The 24,671-nt window shown below is 45.7% G+C and overlaps 1 long non-coding RNA gene across 1 annotated transcript in view; it reads right to left on the bottom strand.

Annotated features, from left to right (window-relative positions):
- The window catches only part of LOC144138216 (uncharacterized), a 177,395-nt gene extending 155,219 nt beyond the window's left edge, over positions 1 to 22,176 (bottom strand). Inside the window, exon 1 of the long non-coding RNA XR_013315835.1 lies at positions 21,644 to 22,176. This is a non-coding gene — a long non-coding RNA (uncharacterized LOC144138216). The remainder of the gene's footprint in view (positions 1 to 21,643) is intronic.
- Between the last annotated feature and the right edge of the window lie 2,495 nt (positions 22,177 to 24,671).

Raw genomic sequence — 24,671 nt, 5'->3', positions numbered from 1 at the left:
TATGGCTAATATAACACACATCCCCAACACCCACGAATGCCGACCTATCGTATGTCGACGACATTTGAAGGGAGATATAAGCAAATACGCCGACATCTTTTTTTCGGGTTTTCCGTGCTCAAAACAGCATGCACGTCTTTGCAAGTTATAAAACAATGTTCTTTACCTTCAGGCACATCGTCCAGTCGTATTTCAGCCACGCCGCCCGGAACACTTGGCTATTACTCTGGCGACCAAGGCTCAAATCCCACGGGAATCCAAGTGTGTTTGTATTTATTCTTTTTTTTTATATATATATATAGCGGTCTCCATTTTGGTGCCACTTCTCTTGATGGACGACGATAACGACGACGGTCCCATTTCGTGTTCGGGGCATGTTTTGTTTCTGCACTCGCCTATGTTATCCTAAAAGTGAAATAAACTTGTACTTGATGAGGCACCTAAGGCGTTATGGCGTTTGCGATAACACAATGATGACCAGTTGTACTGCTTGCGCCAGCGAAATCTTACCCGGACTATATATAGAGGCCATGAAGACAAAATACAAGTTCATTAGGAGACTGCTTTTTCCTGATAATACTGATACCAATTTTGTGGGAAACTTTAAACAAATAATCAAGATATTAAACTAAACATATGAAACACTGGCGACCACCCAGCCAGTTTCCGGCGACTTCTCTATGACGTCATTAGATTCTGTTCGTGCGATTGGCCGCTGTCAATCTGAGCCACCGCCAAGAAAAAAATGGCGGCTTGATTCTATTGATGTAGTACAACTTGATTGATTGATTGATTGATTGATTGATTGATTGATTGATTGATTGATTGATTGATTGATTAGATGCGAAGCATCTCTTGCTCAGGGGATGTCCCGCGTCCATGCCCTGTCCGCAGCACCTCTGACGATGATTGTGGCAGGATGCCCCTAGGGATTGGCCAACCAAAGAATCTATCACGAGACAGCTTCGCGTTCAACCACCGTCGTCATCTTCCCGTAGGGGAACCGCTGAAGAAGAAGAAGAACGAGAAGACAAAGCTACGAAGAGGAGGGCGCGTACGTTGCTCTCAGCCGGTGCACCAATGTCAACAACCTTTACCTCACCAACGCTGACGGAGACTACCGATTCTACCACAGAGACGACAACATCGACAAGAACATGATGGACGAGTTTCGGCGCCTCGAGAACCACCGCCTACTCAGCGTAACACAACAGTACTTGCGTGCCTTTGCCACCGGTGTGGACCAGGACGCAGAATTCCCTCTGGCGCTACTAAACTCCAGATCACTCAACATAACGGCAACACAATGGAACCACACGGAACCCCCATGATGCTTCGCATCCTCATCAGGGTTCCCCACGGGAAGATGGTGTAATTTTTTTATTGGTCGATTGATTGATTGATTGATTGATTGATTGATTGATTGATTGATTGATTGATTCATTGATTGATTGATTGATTGACTGTTGGGTTTAACGCGCCGACGCAACGCAGGAGATGAGGCGCGCCGTAGTGGAGGGCTCTGGATTAATTTTGACCACCTGCGGATCTTTAACGTGCGCCGAAATATCAAACACACGGGCGTTTTTACTTGTAGTAGAATCTTTAGTTCCATTTGATTATATCTGATAAGTGATAACGTGTAGTTAACACACTGATAACTATGTTTTTAGTGCTGACCCATGCTTATGACGTCACTGTAGCGCTAAATTTGAAACTTTTTCAAATATTTGTGGCATTCTTTAAATAAAACACAGAACTTTGTAGCTGAAATGGAGCTGATTGATTCAACAAAGGTTGATTCTTTCAAATTCAACAAAGTCGTATGTTTTATCTTCGTGGCACCTTTATTATTTGCAATAATACCGTTGACCGATGATAATACCGTCGATAATACCCACCCTCGATAACACCGTTAAAGCCAATGAACCATTGGCTCATCGCGAGAGAGATCTAACGCGAACTGTAACCATCTCGAGAGCGTAACACGAGGTATTTTTCCTCCAGCCACCAGAGGCCTCGCATGACCTCCAGACCGGAACAGCCGCCTCGGTATTTTCTTATTCGCGACTTACTGCGGTATTTAGCGAGAAATTTCCCTTCGGTATGCGCGCTCTTACTCGTGCGAACGACGACGCAAATAATGAACGAAGCGAGGGTGTATCTCTTCGCGCGCCCTTTTTAATGCGCTTCTAAAGCATCGACCGCCTTTTTCGCAGCTGATAAGAGTATCCGCCTCCGCGCCGCCCGCCGTAGTCTCATCTGCGACTCCGACGAGAATTGCGAGCAGACGACCGACCGAAGGACGCAGACGGCGACAGAGTCGCGAAGGCGCCAGAAAGGGGTCGGTCGTCTGCTACTCGGAATCGATCGGGGGGCTTTCGTGTATCTGTCGTGGTGCTTGATTAAGGCCTGTGGGTACCCTCACGTTTGCGGAAGTCACGAAGCCATTGGCAATTCAGAGCGTTTCTTTTTTTCCCCCTTTGCTTCTCGCTTAATTGTTTATTGTGTGGTTAGCCGAAGTGGCGGATAGTCTAACGAGTTACAAGGAAGGTTTTATTCAGAACGATCGGTCGGGTTTGAGACAGTCGTAATTACTGGAAGGAAGGAAGGATCCTGCTAGGAGGCGTCGAGACAAGGATATCGACTAGCGCGGCGTGCGTGAAGAACTAATAAATTGGCTCAGGAAAGATGGAGGCGCGCACGAAGAGGCGGGAGTTGTAAATTGTCACCACTGAAGCCCGATATCGAACGGCGTGTTGTACAAAGTTCACCAGACAGTCGTCTAGTTTCAACCAGGGTTCTCCAGTGCACACCAGTCGTGACATTTCACCCCATAGCGCGCGATTCCCTCGTAGATATCCCAGGTTTGCTGATTGATTGATTGATTGAATGATTGATTGATTGATTATTGATTTATTGAGTGAGTGATCAAAATATTGATTGATTGATTGATTGATTGATTGATTGATTGATTGATTGATTGATTGATTGATTGATTGATTGATTGATTGATTGATTGATTGATTGATTGCCATCTCGCCACAGGTCCTAATACCCACCCTCCCAATCTACGTCCACTACTACAGCTCCAATTTTAGCGTTACTATTGGCAGCAGGCTTCAATTGAATTCTGTAACCAGTGATAGCTGTTCTAGGTTACATCCTCCTCTTTTTTCCCACACCAAGTTTTCTTACCTTTTTTTTACTCACCGCCATCGTTGATTGATTTTATTGATTGTAGGGTTTAACATGCCGACGCAACGCAGGCGATGAGGCGCGCCGTAGTGGAGGGCTCCGGATTAATTTTGACCGCCTGGGGATCTTTACGTGCGCCGAAATCTCGTGCACACGGGCGTTTTGGCTTCTCGCCTCCATCAGAAAACCGGCCGCCGCGGCCGGGAATCGAGCCCGCGACCTCGTGCTCAGCAGCGCAATGACTTAGCCACTGAGCCACCGTGGCTGGTCACCGCCATCGTTGTGTAGCTTCGTTCCGGAGTATTGACTGTAAACCCTTGAGGTTCGCGAAGGCAGACATATCCCTCACATTAATTTTAATGGACACTATTAGATTATGTCGAAAAGTAACGAATCGTTGTTTTCGGGAGATGGAGTTATCGATTCATATAGCGTCATGGTCGTCGTCTCCTAGTTCAACGTCCTGTCGACCGATGACAGCGCAATGCGTAACTGCATTATAAAAAAATCACCATATGACCGAAACCACGAAAGGAAAATAGTTGGCACGTTATGGTCGATAGTCCCTACGGTAAAATTTTCTGTACTGAACAACTTCGCATTTCTCATCACTGAAAATTGAAAACCGACAATTGTGGACATACGTTTTTTTTTTCCTGCCTGACTGTAATTTTTTTCGCACTTGCAGCTCGCAAATATAAGAAGTTTAGCACTACAAAACATATGACCAATTCTGCAGGCATTGGGAAACTTCCGGCCATAACTGCGAATTCCCAATCCTTCCAGTGACGAAAAAAATACCATCCCCCTCACCCCCTTTTTTTTTTCAAACTCGATTTATTCTGAATGGTGAAAAGTGAAACAAATTAATCGTAGAGACACAAAATTCTTCCAAAATTTATGGTTATGATTGAATTTTACGTAAGAAACAATACTTCGAAACTAAATAAAACTGAAGAATTGCATCGCGGGCTTCTGCAATTCTGTTCTATAATATATCACGCTGGTCGACTACTAAGTTTCTGCGAAATAAATATTTGTGACAACCCGCGAACTCGCTGCCGACTTGTGTGATTTGGACGGGGGTATGGGCCTTCAGAAATCGTTAGCAAGCTCGATACAAGTCAACGCGCAAATAATGAAAAACGCTTGGATCCGCAGATGTTCAAATATTCAGCACAAGCAGCGTGTACTACCACGACTTCCCTCTCGTGGTCGCTATTGACGTGCAGGCGCGCAAGTAGTGCGTAACAGGTAAACGAATGAGAAAATTTAACTCCGCGGACACTTAAGTCATCTTTAAGGAATCTTAATGCGAAAGAATTTACGGCCAATTGAACGTACATAATGTTTTGCTTCCGCCCTGTGTTCTGAAAGGGCTTCGTCGTGTTTCCGCTTGTGACCATTTGCTTGGCGATATGCTCCCGCCTTACGCTTTCGAATGGCTTCGATCTGTCTCCTACGCGTTGCGGCGCTGCTCGTTCCTGCGGACATGAGAGAGTTGACGACAATGCGTGTCTGTTCGCTCATTTGGCTGCGGGCTTCCACTCCCTCTACACACCTGCGGTGTAGTAACGTGTGCCTCCTCCTGTCGCCACTGCCGAGTTTACCTTCGTGCTGTGCAATGCCTGGCGCTGCGGAACTCTTGATAGAAACGCTGCGAGCGGCTTCGGGATTACAGGCGCCAACGCTAAGACCACTTTTTCGCTCAATGAGCGATTTAAAAGAGCCACGAGGGCAAAAGACAAGTTTTGTTCATTAAGAAAACTGCTTTGTTTCCCTTAAAACTCATACCAACTTCATCGCGACCTTGAAATCAATAACTAAGGAATTAAATAAAACATAGGGAGCAGTGGCGACCCCCCAGAAACTTTCCGGTGCCGTATCTATGACGTCACAGAATCTTGTTTGTACGATTGGCAGCCGCCGAGCCAGCGCCAAGAAACACGAATTGGCGATTGTAGTGCCGCCTATAGTTCCGTTTTATCATGTCACTTGGAAGCTAGTGTGCAGTTAACACACCGATTACCTTGTTTTTTAGTGCTTCCCTATTGCGTAACTCCGGCCCATATTACGTCACTGTAGCGCGAAATTTAAACATTCGCCGATATCTCTTCTGTTTTTTGTTTAAAAAGTGTTTCTCGTTGCTAAGATGTAGCTGACTAAGTGGAATGAATGAATGAATGAATGAATGAATGAATGAATGAATGAATGAATGAATTCTTTATTTCCACTTATATACCTACAATTTCCGCATAAAGTGCGGGGCCAAGGAAAAAGCTGTACTAGACAGTTTGACTAGCCCTTGGCCCCGTCAGGTACAAAACAAAGATGACGTGGTCAGCATTCCAGACAACCAATCAGTAAATACTACAAAAAACAGCGACGCAAGGCAAAGAGAGGCCGCAGTCTTAACTAAAAATATACAAGAATTTGGTGCCAACTAAATTGTCAGCAAACCTATAATATCTTGTGGATTGAAATTCATGGTATGTACATTTAATTCACATAACTATTTTAACAACGAGGGAAGAAGATACGACAACATCTGTGAGAGATAATTTGATCTGGGGCGCTCTACTATCTATTTTTCAGGAATAGTCGCGCAGGATAAGCTATACTACGCTTGCTAAGGCTAGCTAATCGAAGAAAACTGTTTTGCTGGGGCGAAAGGGAAGTTTTTCGCTAGGCCATGAGTAAGCGGTTGTCGCATAGAGTCAAAATACTCGATTTATTTAAGGTGTTCAAGACGGATTCCATAGATTGGTCTATCTGAATATTGAAAACTGCTCTCAATGCTCTTTTCTGACAAATAAATATATTTTTTTGTTTATTTGTCTTGGTTATCAAAGGCCAACTGCTTCAAACTGAAAAAAAACAATCGTATCTCGTCTTCACGACCATTTTAATGCTCTAGCATTAAAGATATCGTAGGCGTACATGATTATCTTTGCGGACTACAAACGCCGAATTACGGCACCCTCTGGGCGCCTTCTGGCTTGCGCCATGCACGCCCCATTTCCTCCAACAAGCAGGCTGCAGTGTCTTTAAGCAAGTAGCGCCAAGAAGCGCGGGAAACTAAGGAAGGAAACGCGGCGCGAGTAGCACCCAGACTGAACCAGAAAAAAAAAAAAAAAAAAACTTCCACAGCCGAAGGGGAAATGCGCAAGCGTGAAATAAACGACAGTGAATAGGCAAACGTTGAAGCAACGAATCACCAGAAGAAAGTAAAAAGGGGGGTACATACAAACAGGGAAGACATGCAAAACGAAAAAGAAACGTAAACAGTCCGTACACAACGCAAGACAAACGCGCTAAAACAGATCCAAGCGGGCGACGGTAAATAGCGAGCGACAAGGCAAGGGGAGGAGCGATACTTCGGCTGCCGCCGAACCGCGCGCGCGCAGTTAGTTGCCCGGCGCGAACAAAAATAGTGCGCGCGCCCAGCGCGAGTCGAAAGCGAACAGCGACGCGTGGGAAACAGAGCGTGTCCAAGCGAAAAAGAAAAATACTGGGAGAGAGTGGTGCATTTAGGGTGGGCTACGTGTTGAGAACGCCACCATGTTAAGAACGACGTCTCAGCGGCAGAGGTTGAAGTTATCAATTCGCTCGTTGACCTAGTTGTCCAGAGAAAGCGCGGTCAGCACAAGAGATAACAAGCGATGGATGAATCGATGATAGGACGGACTACTTAGCAAGTTCCGGGTTACTACTAGGCCTTGTCGACGATGAGGTGCTTGGGGGCCGCCGCACTCAACAGGCAGCGCCCACAGCGGCGGCTTTACAGAAGGGACGTTTTTCGCCTTGGGAATGGTCCACGGTAGCAAAAGAAAAAAAAAGAAAAAAAATGAATGCCTAAGGAGGTCCGCGAAGGCGCTGCTCCCGAGAAGCAATCTCACGTCGTCGTTTTTTAAGCATTTTTTTTTTTTTCTCTACGCCCGCCGAAAAGGAGTACTCCGTGGGGCTACCCCACTTTTGCAGCTATGCGGGCGCAAAGGCACACTACGCACGCGAAAAAGTAACACTCCTTCTCCACCACTCCGGTATGCAAAGTCGCGGGAATGAAAGTTTCGGCCCGACCGAAAGTGTCCTGCTCACGCATGCGTGACGACATCCAGTGGTGACTTAGAGGTATAGGATGCGAAGCAAGTGCCAGGGGGCTTAGTCACGGTTTCTTGGTGCGTTATGAGGCCTGGGTAGCTTCCACATAACGTAGCTTAACCTGACCTCGGCAGTTAGAAACGTTGTGACAACATAGTCGATTTAAATTCAGAGAGCATCAAGTGCTTCTTCGGTGTGTCGGTGCGAATCAAAGTGGAGTACGTTAGCGCTGGCTTGGACCTGGATTATGGCAGAAATGTAACTGCAGCGGCCTGCGGCAACATTTACAAATTTTGTCTCAGTGTTCTGTGAAAATGTGCGGTTCAATTTACGCATAAATCACCGAAGAAGGGAACACGCCATGCGCCGCCTGCGGCCGCCTCGAGAAGTACAGCAATGATGTCATAGAGGTTTCTATGCCTTTTCTTTCATGGAAATACGGTTCGTTGAAACGAAGCCGCTCTATTAGAGAACTCGCCGTATTCGAAGCGTATCATGGTCCCCACTGGATTGCACAGAGAGTAAAGCATACCCGCTTTTAGCGAATTATCTTCTATATCAAAGTCTGTTTCCTGTCACGATGACTTTGTTGTCCCGAGGGTTTAAGTTTATTGATGTCCACATAACCCTTAATACATGTCGACATCTTTCCTAATTCACGGACATTTTGTGCGGGTTAACCGTCTTGCAAATGGTTAAATGCCGCTCTGCGAGCTTCCCGTGTGACGTCACAGTCAACGTCGCAGCATAGGCGAGGGAGGGGAACTGAGAGAGGCAAGTCAGCCTCGTGGAAGGAGGCAATTCATAGCTGTATCTTAACCTACTTCTCTTTCCGAACCTGAGTGGCAGGGAATAAGTTGTAGAGAAGGGCACAAAAAAACAGGCAGGTGTGACGCATGTTTTGAACCATTGTTGACATTTTCCTCTAACTTTGCGCTTGTTCTAGCGTTTACGCTGCGCCTTCAGCAGTTCAGGGTCGTAAAGTTCCACCTGACGATGCGCAAGCATTTATTTCAGTTTGTCATATTTATCGCGTAGTAGGGCAAGGCCACTGAAAGGGTGGAGAATACCATCGCCCGCTGTAGGTACCTTCTATAGTGTTGTCAATACTGCATCAAATAGTTTTTTTGTGTGTGTGTGAGTGATTATAGTCTGCGCTAGGTTGTATTGACAAAAGCTGTTTTTTTTCACGGGTCTTTCACTAGATAGACGCAGCTCATTTTGGCAGCCGAAGTGAGTCACGTTCGTCGACTTTTCTTTATTCATCGGTGTAATTTCGCGGTGTAATTTCATCGGTGTAAATTCGTGTCAAGCTCGACTTTTGACGGAACCCAAGTTCATGTCCGTTTTTGCAGCACGGGTAGAGGAGAACAACGAAACCCCTTCCGTTTGATCCCTTCTGGTACCCCTTCCGTATAAACAGCTTCTTGGGAGAACGGAACCCTTTCTGTTGGGGCCCGTTTTCGCAGAACGAAGAGAGAGAGAGAGAGAGAGAGAGAATAAAACAGGCTTCATGATCCCCGCAGAGAATAAGAGGGCCAAGAAGATAAAATACAACCTTGTTTAATTTAAAAGAAGTTGTAATTGGCTACTCACTCACTTTCATATCATCTACGGACTTTTTTAACTGTATAAAGGCAAGAAATACTAAAAAAACTTTCAAATTTCCCGCGTAGTGACGTAATCTTGGTAGGAATGACGTAATAAAGGCCAGCACTAAAGACAGACGTAGTTATCAGCGTGCTAACAGCAATCAAGTGTTACGACTGAACGTAAGTAGAGGCCCCACTGCAATCGCCCAGTCACGTTTCTTGGCGGTGGCTTAAGTCGACGGCATCCAATCGCGCGAACAAGATTCCATGACGTCATAGAAAACGTCATAGTGGCGTCATAGAAGTTGCCCGAAAGTGGCTGGGGAGTCGCCACTGCTTCGTGTGTTTGCCTTAACGTCCCGTTTACTCACTTGAAGTTTGCGATAAAATTGGTGTCATTGTTAACGGGACCAAGCAGCCTTTTTAATGAACCGAAATTCTGTTTCGTCTTCATGGCCCCTTTAAGTGGAGGCGAAGAGTTCGAAAACTGACCTTGATTCTCTAAAAGTTGCCTGTGCCTATCTATAGAGGCACACTTTTTCAGCCTTTCACGGAAGATACCCTTTGTGCGCTTTCGGGCGCGCTAGTGTCGCTAGATCAGATACAGAGTACCGTCATTGCGGCATGCAATGAGCAACGGCGGCCATTGTGGTGTTTACCAGTGTTGCCGGATTGCCGCTTCTGCGGCATCACCGCTAACTTTGACGAGGTTATTTGCAAACACTGCCGAAGACGCAGCAACACGGCATCTTCGGCCACGCGAAAAAATAACACGAAGCGTGTTATTTTTTATACGTGTTCGGAACGACGCGAGTAGCGCGCAGCCGCAAAGCAGGGACGACAAGCTAATACTACCACAGTTGACCGACAGAAAACGCATAAACAGCAAAATGGCGGCGCCCATGAACCGTCGCAGTGTAAACAAGTGTCACGTGGTGCGAACTGACCAATGATCACGGCGGCGGCACGGAAAAAAAAAGTAGAAAAGAGTGCCGGTGTTCCTAGTGACACTAAGGCACTCCATTCTTTGCCATCTTGATGCCAGAGCCGGTGAGCCTGAAATCCGGTGTAAACACAGACTCGTGCGTTTGCCGGCCGCCAAAAGAGTTGCCTAAGTGCGAGTGCGTCTGTGTGTGCGTGCCCATTCGGCATTTGGCCGCTGTCCAGCCGACGGTCTGGCGTTAACCCAGTCTCTATTTGTGTGCTGTTCACAAAGGTAGTCGCTGCGTGAACCAATCACTTCAAAATAGGCTACGCTCTTTATCGCAGATCCCTTCCCGCGACAAGGATAAAGAGCTGGATAATTGTTTATTGCCAACAAACCCAAGTTTTGTGTTACCCACATCCGTCGCCAATCCGCCATCCGTAGCGTCATGCGCTATCCTTATCGCCTCACCTTTCACCACCCCTACCAGATTACTGACCATCCCTAAGATTACTTGACTTGCGAACTGGGAGAACAAAAAAAAGAGGAAGATGTGGCTCTCCCCCACTTTATGGCCCCCTCACGATGGGCTTCTCTTGCACAGGAGTTTATCCTATACAGCCGCCCGCCAGCTTCCAGCACTTTGGGATAAAAGGAACAGTAGAGAACTTAGGGAGAGTCCTTGTGGCACACCCGCTCTGCTAGGGGCATCTTATTCTCACATAGCTTCCTCCTCCAAGACATGATCCACTTTGACACACGCGTAAATACAACATTTGCGCGTGTGTCAAAGTGGATTAAATAAATTAAAAAAAACAGCGATTAAATAAATTATGAGTGTAACGGCTTCTGATGCAAAAATAATGAGTGAACCACTTAACCCGTTTCTTTGCCTCTTCGTCTCCGGGTTTGTCATGGTGCACTTGAGGTGTGGGTAGCTTGTATTGTTGCAGAAATTCGTAGCGAACGCGAAAATCTCGCATGTTGTCCGTAATGATGGCTGTGGTTGTGCAATCACTAACAGGGTATTGCTTCTGTCCGTTTCGTTTCTTCTCTCACATTTAAAGAATATTACTTCCCCCTTCGCTTGAGCGAATATATCTACTTAGGCCAAGTTGTGACCCCGGATCCCAACAATGAGGCAAAGATAATCAGAAGGACAAGAATGGGGTGGAGTGCATACGGCAGGCATTCTCAGATAATGAATGGCAGCCTAGAATTGTCCCTGAAGAAGAAGAAAGTGTACGATAACTGCATCTTACCGGTACTCACCTACGGGGCAGAAACTTGGAGGCTCACTAAGAGAGTTCAACTTAAATTGAGGACGACTCAGCGAGCAATGGAACGGAAGATGATAGGTGTAACATTAAGGGACAAGAAGAGAGCGTAGTGGGTCAGGGAACAAACGCGTGTTAAGGTCATATTAGTAGAAATTAAGAAGAAGAAATGGACGTGGGCAAGGAATGTAATGCGAAGGCAAGATAACCGTTGGCCAGTAAGGGTAACAGAGTGGGTCTCTAGAGAAGGCAAGCGTTGCAGGGGGCGGCAGAAAGTTAGGTGGGAAGATGAGATCGGGAAGATTGCGGGGGTAAATTGGTCGCAGTTACCACATGACCTGGATAATTGGAGATTAATGGGAGAGGCCTTTGCCCTGCAGTGGGCGTAGATAGGCTGGCGATGATGATGATGACTTAACCCTTAAAAGGGACTCCCTTTGTCTCACTAAACCACTATAAATTACAGGTCAGACTCTCTTCCAACTGCTTGGAACAGTGAGAAACTAGCAATCTCGGATGCCCGAAAAACCCAACAATTGTTTGATAACGTAACATATCGAAAAGTAATCAACAAACGTTGCAGAAAAGCATTCGGCCACCTTTTTTCATTTTTTGGTTGATGTCTGGTTTCCCAACTCTGAGGCCGAAGAGCAAGCGGGCGACAAACCAAATTCTTTCTAGCTCTCCTCGCCGTCTTCACACGGGAAGTCCTTTTATCGCGGTATTTAAAGTAAACTCGCCCAAGCTTTAGGCCTAAAGAAATACCTTACTCCAAACACGCAGACGATACGCTCAGTGCGAATTGCTAACTTATGAGACTTGGGCGAACATAAACAACTGCGCGGAGAAACGCTTGGAAAACACTGCACGATCGCACCGCAGTTTCGCGGAGAGACTGCCGGCTTATGTGTATCGGAATGAGGAAACGAAAAGGGGAAATTCTAAAACGCCCCGATATTGAGAAAGGCTTGAAGCATTTGCCTACTCCATTGATAAAAAAAGACCTCGGCAGTGCGGTGACCACAGCGAGATTCCTCCATTGTCAGACCCTCTTTAAAAGCAGGGACAAAGGAAAGGTGGGTGGAAGCGAACATCGATAAATACTAGGATATAATGCAAGCTCTGAGACTGGTTGCATTGGCGGTTTTACATACCGTATAGCAGTGCGAACGCATCGGGTCTTCCTAAGAAGGCCCATTTCCAAGAGCGCCGTAAAAAAAGCGTTTGAATGCAAAGTTTCGTTTTGTGGATCCGGTGCATTTCACTTACTGTTCTCCGAGAAAAAAAAAATGACGCAAAGATAAGCTTGAAGAGTAGTAACCGCACATGGAACTAGGCAGACCCGGGTTCCTATTGTGCGCCGTATTTACAGTGAGCACTTTCAAGTTCCGCCAGATTCTATAGGTTAGGGGGGAAAGTATCGCCTTATTAACAATAAAATTTAGAACGGCATTGCTACGAGAAAACCCTCACTGATGAAACCAGCCGGGTGATGCTCCCATTCAAATGGCTTTTCAGGTTCGTTTTTTTTTCTGTATTCCTCCGCCGTTCTCGGACGATATGCGCACAGAGAGAGGCAAATAGTTTCATCGTATTCCCTTTTTCTGCCAATCCAGCCCCGTTTATAGTTGGGTTATAAAGATTACTGCACCTCCTCGTGGATACTGTGCTCGCATACAAATTAAGTTAAGGTGACGAAAAAGACTTGCCGCTCGATATTTTTGCACTTTTGGGGGCCCTGACGTAGAGCCAGAAAAAAAATTGCCTGAGGTAGACCGCGAACCCGAGGTAGTTGAGCACAGGTTAGAATAAAAAACATTCTTAACCAGCTTTTTTTGCTGCCGCGCTGGTACAAACCCCGAAGAAACAAGCGCTGATACCTTTCCAACACCGCTCGCGTTGACGGAATACAAATCGCTTATTTATTCCTCGCAATATTGAAACCAGCAGACATTCCCGCCGCGCGCAGTGCTGACGTAAGGTTTGGGCAATCGTGGACGACATATGAGTGCACTGCACAGTTTTTTTCTTTTTTTTTTTTTTTTTGTAGTAGTCCAAATTATAATTCTCGATATATTTTCCCCCCTTTTTGGTCTTCGAAAGGTTGCTTTCTCTGGGAGGGGCAGAAAAGATAGCGATATCAGGTGTCGTTGACGCCGGCTGTAACAAAGGGATCAGATAGTGGCGAGCCCAGCGCAAAACGACAAAGATAAGGCGAGAACTAAGAACGGTCTTGGAAAGAAAAAAACTGGGTCGCCACGAAAACGTAAAAAGCAAAAATATAAGCGGAGAATGGGAGAATATAGGGGAGAATGGGGCCCACAAAATCGCGAAAACGACGAATAAGAGCAGGTTATAAAGCGTGATTGAATTAGCCCTTTTAACGGGGTCAGGCTCAGGTGAACGTTCACTTGCGCGAATAAAATTGGAATGACAAAATCCTGTAAAAATATAAATACATCGTAGAAATACATATACAAATACGTAGAAATACAATGAAGACGAAAGCGACGGCGAAGGTGACGATATCGATGACGATAACGATGTTATGTATATTGGCGAAACTATCTGTGTCGCGTCGTGGATGTCGTCTGTATATAGATGTGTATAGTTCTCTTGTTTTTTTAACAATATTCCACTGCTGCTGTAAAGAATCATGTATATATACATATATATATATATATATATATATATATATATATATATATATATATATATATATATATATATATATATATATATATATATATATATATATATGGGTGTGCTTGTGTACTACACAGACCAAGTAGTTACTGAGTGCGCATATTTCATCCGCTGCTGTATCAATGTACTTAATCTAACCCCTTGTGGTTCCTTAGGGCAAGTATTGTACCTTTTGTATACTCCAATGCCTGGAGTAGCCAGCTCCTGTTTGGGTTGGAGCTAAACTCTCCAATAAATAATTATTTCTCTCTCGCTCGGTGACGATAACGATGTTATGTCTTACTACCGCGAGGGCCAAATACGTGAGAGCGCAAATTCCGTGGTAAATGGTTTACTTACGCTTTGGGACTGCACGTAAAATTAAACCGTCATTATAAAAAACTCCCAGGCCCGGTTTTGTTATAAGCGATACTTTGTTGAAAGCGTATATGATGCCTTTTCTACCCATTTCAGTTAGGACAACGAAACACTTCGGATATAGCGAGATTTTGAATTAAGGGATTCCCTTAAGGGATTAAGGGTTTACTGAACAGACTTATGTTATTACCCCCCGCGGTGACTCAGTGGTTAAGGCGTTGCGCTGCTGAGCACGAGGACGTGGGTTCGATTCCCAGTCCCGGCGGCCGCTTTTCTGGTGGAGGCGAAAAGCAAAAAAACGCCCGTGTGTACGAGATTTCGGCGCACGATAAAGATCCCCAGGTGGTCAAAATTCATCCGGAGCCCTCCACTACGACGCACCTCATCGCCTGTGTTGCGTCGGCGCGTTAAACCCTACAATCAATCAATCAATCAATCAATCAATCAATCAATCAATCAATCAATCAATCAATCAATCAATCAATCAATCAATCAATCAATCAATCAATCAATCAATCAAACAACATTGTGTTCGGTGCTATGGAGTTTCATTGACTTATTCCACAAAGCTGCACATAGCCCCCCCTTCAACATCAGTACAAGCGATTGAAATCCGTACCCACTTCGAGTAACATGTGGCGTTCTTTTCCAGTTGTCCCAGCCTAGACTACAAAAGTTGGGCTGACTGTTTGTCTTGTCGTTCCTTTGTAGGTTTTGCCCTGCTGAGCCCGCTATCAACTGAAAACACGTTCTGTTCTGTAAGTATATGCACACCGGCTTCGATAGTCCCATTCACTCTGGTTCTTCGAGGTACGTCTTTTCCTGCACAAATAAATATTCGAAATTCGCTGCTACACCCAACACTAGCGTTTACTTTTTTCCAAATGTCAGTACAGTAAAAGCTCGTTGATTCGAACTCGAAGAGGGCCATAAAGTTATTCGAATTAAGCGGAGTTCCAATTAGCGGGCGGGTGCTAGAATGAATGGACATTGTGGCACACTGCACGGGAAGAACTTAAAGAAGCCACCTATGAACTCGGTATCACTTATTAAGCGCTACTACACGTCAAATTTTAAATGCCACCAGCAATTCTACATCGCATGCGGTTTAATGTCGCATACATGCGCAACTTCCTTTTCAAGATAAAACAGGCTACGGCGCCACTCTGCCCACACTGTGATGTGCGAGAAACCCTACAGCACCTGCTCTGTGAATGTGCTCGATTCAGTGCTCAAAGAGTATCCCTCGCAGTGGCTTTCGGACTGCCGCTTTCCGTGGACATGCAGCTGAAAGACGTTTTAGGACGATGGGCTAGTCCCAAACGTGCTTTACGGGCTACCAAAGCTCTCATAGAGTACCTTGAACACACAGGTCCAGACCAGTCACTGTGAATAACTCGCCGTATCTGTACGCATCAACTTCTTGAACATCATCGCCATCATCTTCATCACGTCATCAACAGGCGTAGCAAGTTAGGCATTTTAGCCCAGCTAACATCGCCAGACTTCATTAAAGATCGCTCTCTCTCTCTCTCTCTCTCTCTCTCTCTCTCTCTCTCTCTCTCTCTCTCTCTCTCTCTCTCTCTCTCTACACGTTTGTGGCAGGTGATTTCGTGAATAATGTTCATAGAGCTGGAACAGCGAACGAAATTAATTGATCAGTCAGTTATGCGGAAGCCAAGTAAGCTGTCGTAACAGCGCAGCGCGCGCGCTACGCTGTTTTTTCGTTTGTTTGTTTGTTTGCTTCGTTGTTCCGGCTACCTAGAAAATTTCGTTTGGTTTGGATGTGCAACACATTGTAATCCCTCTGGGCCGACGTCTTCTGCAAGGAGCGAAGGAAACCAGGGGATCCAAGTTCGAATTAACCGTTCAGGATACCGAGCCCTTCAAATTATCGGTAGTTTTGGCCCATTGAAATACACAGGGCTGCGCCGGGACCGGGGCGTCAGTTGGAATGAACTGCAAGTTTTAATTAACCGAGTTCTAATTAACGAGCTTTTACTGCGTCAGTATTTGATTCAACTCCAACATTTAGCTATTGTTGGAACTTTTACGGAAGACGAAAAAGCTCGCACCCAGCTCAGCAGGCACACAGACGAAAAAGACGAAGACGTCCAGGCGCGGCGACAAGATGGGCGCTTTATAGACGGTTCCCTGTAAATAGTGCGAAAATATTGCCTTTTCCCAGACGACGGCCTCCTACCTTGCCTCCCTGGACGTTATTTCACATCTATGCCCACTTTATTTGTTTAAACCTGTTTCCTCCAATGAATTGAAACTCAAAATCAACGTAAACTCCCCGCGTAAAAAAAAGGGCTTCATCGATTCTCCACTTCGCAAAAGGCACAGAAGGGTGAGTGAATGCGTTAAGGGTAAGGGGCGTTGTGATTTAGGCAACGAAATTTCTCACTAACCTTAACCACACACACCTCACATCCACTTCATTCGTTTTTTTTTTTTCTTAAAAATACGAAACTAGTTATAAATATACGCCGATCCATACCACTACTCCTGAACTTCCTTCTCTCTTCAAGTGAACTTCTTATTCGAAACTGACTCGCACCGGGTGCTTTGAGCTCACCGAACGGAGAAGGCGCAAAAGGCGAACTAGAGAAAGTATCTGTATACACCCGGTTCTCCGCGCGCGTATTTCATTGAACTTCGCTTCTCTATCGCTTTCCAGGGCTCCAATCAACGGTGGGGAACGGATATCCCCGGCGGTGCATGGCCGTTCGCCGCCATGTGCTCATGACAGGGATCCCATCTCACTACGCTGTCTCCACCTCCGCTAACAACCTTGCCTCTTTTTTTTTTTTTTTAATTTTCCATCTTCCGGGGTTAACTGTGAGTCAGAGTGTTGGACCCATCGCCAGCAGCTGCCAGCTTTATGAAATGAAACCCGCGGTTCACGTTTATATATACGCGCACAGTCAAGTTACAATCTCTCTTTAAAATTTTGAATAGATGGGCTGTTTCTTTTTTCTAATTCTTTTATTTTGTTTCTTTTACGTGGTTGGAAATACGACGCGAAGAAGCCGGTCTTGAAGTTTCTGTTCTTCTCCTCTCTAAGTTTTCTGCCCAGGGACCCCCTGTCACTACTGCCATCTTCCAAATGACCTCTTTCCTCTAAATATGTGTTCATTAAATCTTTCGATCGGATATCTGGCAAAACAAAATCAAGAGGTACTGGTACGGAAATAAAACAATACGGCACAGAAAATAAATGAACCAGCAAATAATAAATATTAAAAAAGAACCGGTTATCTCGCCAGAGACGTCAACTTGAGTAATATGTTATATGTCAATGCTTTCTTTGTTTAAATTATTTAGCTCGTCCGAATGGATTAAAGTGTACCCATTATGCAGAAGTGTCAGCTAATATCCCGCCATCTGATACGTGGGCCAAACAGCTGGTACGCCAGCGAGAAAACAAAATACCAGTTCAAAAAATACCACAAAGTATATATTTCCATACCTGACCGCAAACACACAAAAAAAACTCTTCCAAATAGCAGGAATTTTCATAATGTTGTTGGAATTACGGTTGTTCTATATCCTCGGGGCGCAGTGGGTGAGGATCGAGTTTGGGTGGTGGTAGCGGGGGTAGTGACGATGATGATGTGACAGTCTTCCTTGTATCCTGAGGGCGCACGTTTTGAACCCTAGCCGTCACTTCGAACCACCTGAAGTAAGAAGAAATTAGAACGAGATGGGGACGCGCTTTCAGAAAGGGAAGCGCCATCTAGCGGCGGTTTGCTAGTCAAGCTAACCAGGCGGCGCTCACACACAGGTTCCCTTCTAAGGACGCTGCGGATCCTAAGGTCTAAGGATTCTAAGGACGCTGCGCATTCAACAGCCCGTGAAGGTGGAGCTAAGCCATGCCGCCTGCGCTTCATTGGCGTTTGACTTATTGCCGTGTCGTGCGTCCTTCATTGCGGTTCGCTAAAAATACTTCATCCGTGTTTGTTTTCTCAGACTCGCGGTTCATGCAATGTAGGAATCACTTTTTTTTCACTGTTCACGCAATCCGAAACTATGTTACGATGCCAACGTCGTTTTCGTGCCTTGCGGTGGTCTACCCAGCGACAAACGCAAGGTAAAACACGCAGAGTTGACCGACCCTCAGTTTCAATTATGACACGCCACATGCGCAGCGCGAGGGCGTCGGTTTTTGCGGTCTATAGGTGGCACAGGACGCATACGAGAGTTCTCCGCCACCAGTCGACACGGCGTAGACAATGGAGTCACGACGCGGGGGTAAAAAAAAAAAACAAAAAAAAAACGAAGGCCCCATCACCCGTAAAGTTACCGAAGCGATGCTGGCTGCCGCATATTGCTCTTGCATACATAATTCACCAACAAACATAGAAGAACGGACCCGCCACTGTCGCTGGAGTGGTAGGGCAAAGGACGCGCAATTCAAAAGTCACGGGCTCCGATCTTAACCGGGGGGTGAATTTTTTTTACCTATTATCTCTTTCCTACTACTTGTAAATTCCTATTTTCCCGCAAAAAGAGGTGAACTACTTCCTATATACCTTTCTTACCATAAAATCTCGTTACAACGAAGTAACCCAGACAGAAAATTGACTTCGTTATGAGTTATATTCCGTTAAACCCGGGAATGAATTACTCTCCCTGTACTGCAGATGGGACCACGCACGATAAAGTGATTTACACCCTTCTTGTCTACAACTGGCATTCTTACGCCCTATATAAAACAAAAAAAAACACCCTTTGCAAGGGTGTAACTAACAATAAAACACGCTTTAAAAAGGTGCATTGTTGTGTTGTTGTTTTTTTTTTTGCTGGGGTGTAAAGTAAGGGTGTTGTAAACGACAGAACACCCTAAAGGGTGTTCTTTGTGTGTTTTGCTATAATGTAAGGGTATCAGTTATAGACAGTTATTGCACCCTTAAGGGTGCGAATAATTTTGCAGTGTGAAAAACGTCAAATAAAAAAAGAACACTCATAGAACGATGTCATTATAATTCGAATTTACTGCAAATATGTACACTTATATATTTATTTTACAATTGGAATTAATCCATTATGTTCAGTTACTTGAAGGCAATAGATAGTTATTTTCAGCTTTTCTGCACAAGACAGATAACCTAGCCGCTTTTCACGTGGGCCTGATGAGGTATAATATAAAAGGTAAATGGTATTGTTTTCAACTTGCCGCAAGGAGAAGACATAAGCTACCCGAATCGGTAGTTTTATGTATTGTATATCACTCCTCCCTTCCAAGCGATACGTGATAATTTTGCACCGAAAGCAGCCACGATGTGCAAACAGACGAAAATGTGGAACGCGGCGACACCAGTTTTAAAGTCCCAGCATTATAGCCCCATGGTTTTTTTTTTATTTTTAGCTCGTAAACACCTATTCGTAGACGGTATAGCACAAAGCGGTACAAATCAAGCCCGCAGGATCATTTATGGGAATAGCAGCAGTACATCCTCCAACTTGTCCCTCTAATTTTACATTTTTCAACCCAGCAAGGCTGAATTTATTTATTTTTATTGACAACATATCGATCTTCATGATCTCCACTTCATCTGAAATACTACTTTGCCGTGTTTTTATAGATTCGCGACACCACAAATTGATTTACGACCCACTATAAGCGATGAACGTGCCGTCGAAACGCTTCCTGTGGCGTGTGTGTTGTAGAAGGGTTGTACTTTTTATTATTCAAGCTGGGTTCTCGAGGAGCGCCTGTTTTCTACCGGCAGGCGAGCTATTCTTTCAATCATATTTAGACGTCAAACTTCTCATCCATCAGCGCGGAAGATAGGCCGCGCCGGTAGGGATTCGCACGCCAAGAAAGCGACGTGATAAACGGGCTGGCGAGGCGCGATTGAGCGAACGGCCTTGGGAGTAGGGGTAGGGGAACTCATTGTCACGACGGTGAATACGTACAGACCCAGTTTGACAAACACGGCTTGCTGAGAGAGAAATGAACGGGAGAGAGTTCTCGCGACTGAGAGCCATTAGCGGATGCGCCGCGATAGCCTGATTGTGCGATATCCCTATCTCGAGGCAGCACAAAGCACTGCGTTGCTTGAAAAGGGCACAACCCGCGTGCGGCACGAAGATAACGGACCGTGTACGCCTACTTTCTTCTAGACTGTTTTTATACGAGTTGCCGCGAGATGTTAAGCAATCGTTGTGACTGGTCGCAGCTACAATTCAAGGCGAACTGCTGTGGGTTGTGCGGTAATGGCTGGTAAAAGGTAGATCTTCACAAAACGAACACAGTTCAGCCACTAGTAAAAAAGAGTTTTGCGAACACTGACCTTGATAAAGATTCAGGTTAGGACACGTTTGAAATTAATTCATGTGAATATATATTGTATGTTTTATGAAGACTTCAAACTAACTAGTGGAGACTGTGGAAGTATTGCGGTACGCACACCCCCGCCGCCATCTTAATTCTTATTACGCCGGGCAAGTATCCGTTTAACACGTTACACGTTACGGTACGCCGGTGGAATAATATATTTATTTTTCAAAAGCAAGCAAAAGTTTTTGTAACAACAGTAACAAGCCTCCTAAAGTTATATCCGCAAGTACATTTTATACTCTTACTAATTTCACTGCGATAGTCCGACTGCAAAACCGATTGGTTAATTGCCATGAAAAGAGCTGTTTTCGAATAGTTGGACAAACACTTTTCGAATAGTTGGACAAACGAAAGTACTTCGCTTTCTTTACTGCCGCTACGATGCATGGGCGCACCGGTGTCAAAAAGTGGACACATTTTAAACGCTTCTTTGACGATTAAATATTACATAACGGTCATGCACCAAACACACCCCTGTACTCGGCCAGTAATATTAAGTGCCTGTTGACATGTTAAAAACCTGCTGACAGATCCCAGCCAATAATGTCGTGTTCAATGTTCCACCTTCATTGCACCCTTTTCGCAGTCCCTTGGTTGCTGTGACTGCAGAGACGATTTGATCATTTCGCTGCGTTAGACATTTTAATTTATCAATTCTCACTCCGATTCAAATGAATGAGATACGGACGGTCTGGGGCAAATCATACGCTACTTATAAACAGAACGCAGTTAGGCAGAACAGGAAGGCACTACTTCTAATTCTATATGGTGAACCCGAAATGGTTCGAGCAAAACCAACTAAAAGATTCGAAGTAGTAACGCAAACGAAGCGAGGAGTACACACTACCGAACGAAGCCGCTGCTCTTCATGTCGTTACGTAACGACATGCACCGCGAGTTGACTTCGCTGAGTTAACCGGAAAGCGAAAGTACGCTGACGCCGCAACTATTCCTCCGGGGAAGCCCAGCACTTGAGAGAGTAGACGTATACTCACACGAAGTGTGCAACGAGGACGACTGTGACCCCGTTGCCGTTCTCACTTTCCGTCGATAACGAACATTTCGCCACTTTCTTTCAACGCCTCGGGGCACGAAACCGAAATCCGGGTTTGAATCGGAAGCTAAGAAGCCCACTCACCTTCTTGTCGGCGCTGGTCTTTTGGCAACCGTTGCTGCAGACGACAGTTGCTGCAGACGACGAACAGGAGTCAGCGCGGCTGACAGAGCGAGGACAACCGCGAATCGGTGCAGACGACAGAAAAATAACCCAAACGAAAAGAAAAATCACACCACGGGCTCACAAAAACCGCTGGGATCCGTTCGGGCAGTAGCAGACGACACGTGGAGGCGGCGGCAAAATCGTCTGCTGCTTTCGCGGTCGACTCCGTAGAACTCGAACCGCGCGGTTTGGACGCCGCGGCGCTCGATGCGGTCCGCGCGAGAGGGTTCCACACTGACGCACAAACAGGGGCGCAGAAAAACAGGGGAGCTAGCAGCGTCGAGACGCTGTGGTGCTTGGAGGACGCGAGCGTAGCAAGCGGCGCGCCACGTTAGCAGCTCAGGGGCGGCCCTATCGAGCTCGGTTGCACGATTTTCCGCGTGTCAAGCAACAGGCGCAACTGGGGACGGCTTCGACGGCCAGCCTCGCTCCACGTGCGTCCGCTTGCTCGGTCAGCGGTGGCAGCGGCGGCGTGCTCCCGTGGCTGTTGCAGGCAGTCGTTCACGAGCGCTCCTACAGATGGCGCCACCTACCTCAAAGCGCGCTGTACAGGACTGGAGCGATCCATTCAAATCGTGCGGACAGCCTACAAAATAGCGGCACGGAAATAAAATTAAAACTGCCCTAACGAGGTTTACTTGTTGCTCGACGTTCTTTTTATCACCCCTTGCGTTCTCGCATATTTCTGCTGCTCAAATGCCTCGTGTGGTGCACCGATCGGCACTTTGGAGGCGAACAGTACACGAACGTCCGGTTAAAATCACGCTCCGGATTCCGCGCCTCATAGAGTCATACGTAGCTATAAAGAGCGGGAATGTTTAAAACATCAGTTGTTCCTGGCTCAAACACTACTCGGAATGTTCTCGGTTTCAGCTAATTCGGCAAGAGGCTTCCGTAACGTTACATGTGACGTGTGTGTGTGTGTGTGCGGGGGGGGGGGGGGGTGGAGTCACCTCCTGGTGGCGTTATGGATCTGTTTTTGTTGTTCTTGCTCCATATATTCCTCCAAGTCCACAATAATCTTGCTCCAAGTCCACAGCAAATGCAACTTCTTTCCGGTTATTGTATTGCGCCCCCAGTAAATAATCATCCGACGAACACATAGGTCTAAATTACACCTTAAAGTCCATTTTCCTCGAACGCCAGCCCGTTCCACGGTTCAGTGTCCGCATAGTACTGAGCCTGGAATGCTTCGAGTTATGTTGCACTCGACTACACATGAGCCTGCCATAATTTTATCAAGGGGTTAATACATATACGATACAATTAAGGATGCCTACCAAGTCGTCACTATTGAATGGTGCTCTGAACAACTCAGATTTAGTTTCTGCCTAGGAGTTAGCTCTTAGTACTTGCCTCGTTTTGGAGGTACGCGTCATGGAAAACAGTGAGTGTAATTGAAATGCCATTTCTATTGCTGGCGTGTGGATTAAATGTCAAGATTTATCTTTTTGCGGGATGAACTCATCAATTTTTCAAGATACCGCACGCTAATTTGGTTAAGTTCATGCTTCCAATATCTGTTATAACTTTACAATATAACCGGATGTAACAGCTTTCGTGTCGTCAGCGTGCAGAAACATTCCACTTTAGTGCTAAAGCTGTGCATTGGAGCGTCTACGTATGTTACAATACAACATGTTACAATACAATATGTATGTTACAATACAATAGGCCCGATAATCGAACACCGTGGAACGTCAGTGTAGACGGATCGCGTATCTCAAACCGCAGCTGGTAGTAAAGTTATCTTTCCGAAGCTATTTGTATAAATAGCTTTGAAATAATCACACGGGTGCACGAATTAAACCATGCGAAGCAAGTTTATTAAAATGACCGTTACGGTCAATCTACTGCATGCTTAAGCAAAGTAAACGAACACAGACCCCACCGCAATGTTTTGTTTGTCAATATATTTGCTGAATTTATTTGTTAGCCCTATTGTAGCAGAGTAGAGTACCCAGGGCGCGACCAAAGTGGCTTCTATTCCGAATGCTGTATATGGGGAGGTAATTTTAGCGATGCTATTACAGTAATTTTGAATGCGTAAGCATTTATATGTGCATAGAACGAGGAGAGACGCCCGTCCGTCGGCGACGGTTGATGCGTCACACCTTCGTCGCGGAAGGCAATACTTATATATGTAATGAAAGGTAATGGGGCCTCGGAATTTTATATACGACCGCTTATATTGCACCCTAAAGGTGACTTTTCCGCGAAGAATATATGCTTAGCAATGAAGCCTACTTAAATAAAGTGGAATGGATACGCGTTTACAGACGAAAAATTTGCCGTCCCTTCCAAATGGAAGTTGAGAGAAGAGCGCGAAATCTTTCTAGCATCAAAACTGCGTCAAAAGTGCGTCTAAACCTTCGCTATAAGTGCGTTCAACCGTCGCTGAAAGTACGTCTAGTCGATCATGAAACCTTCAAATACCCAAATCGCAAACGAAGAACGTACCCATGCGACAACTTTTCGCGCAATAAAGTAAACGCATCTACGAACGATCTAAATGTGTACCGACACGTGGTTTATGAGATAAAGGTATACTATTGTACTCCTTCTGTATGATCGATGCGTGTATTGTCTCGTCTGGGACCCCTCTGTTTTCGCGATATTCAAGCAACCGTTCTGACACAATTGGAAGCTCGGTTTCACGCACGCGCCAGCCATGTGTCCAGAGATCTTATCATTGCTTTTCGGTAGACAAACAGTCTACCGAACTAAGAAAGCTTTCGCTTTAGAAATCAAAGCGGAAAGCCCTCCTGCTACGGTCCATGACCTCGGTCAGGAGGGGGTGATGGGTAGGAATATTGCGCTCCGTAGTAATACACGGGGTTGTATGAATGTAGTTATTGATAGGTCCCAGGGCCCGCGTGCTCTGATGCAAGACAGTTTATTACAGCCGAAACAGTGTGTTTTCTCAGCAATGCGTTTGTCTATTTTA

Source organism: Haemaphysalis longicornis, unplaced genomic scaffold (assembly GCF_048455015.1).
Source record: "Haemaphysalis longicornis isolate Haplotype H1 unplaced genomic scaffold, Haemaphysalis longicornis Haplotype H1 scaffold_5, whole genome shotgun sequence".
Taxonomy (NCBI): Eukaryota; Metazoa; Arthropoda; class Arachnida; order Ixodida; family Ixodidae; genus Haemaphysalis; species Haemaphysalis longicornis.
The sequence above is the reverse complement of the archived record's forward strand: the minus strand, read 5'-3'. Positions and strand labels throughout refer to the sequence as shown.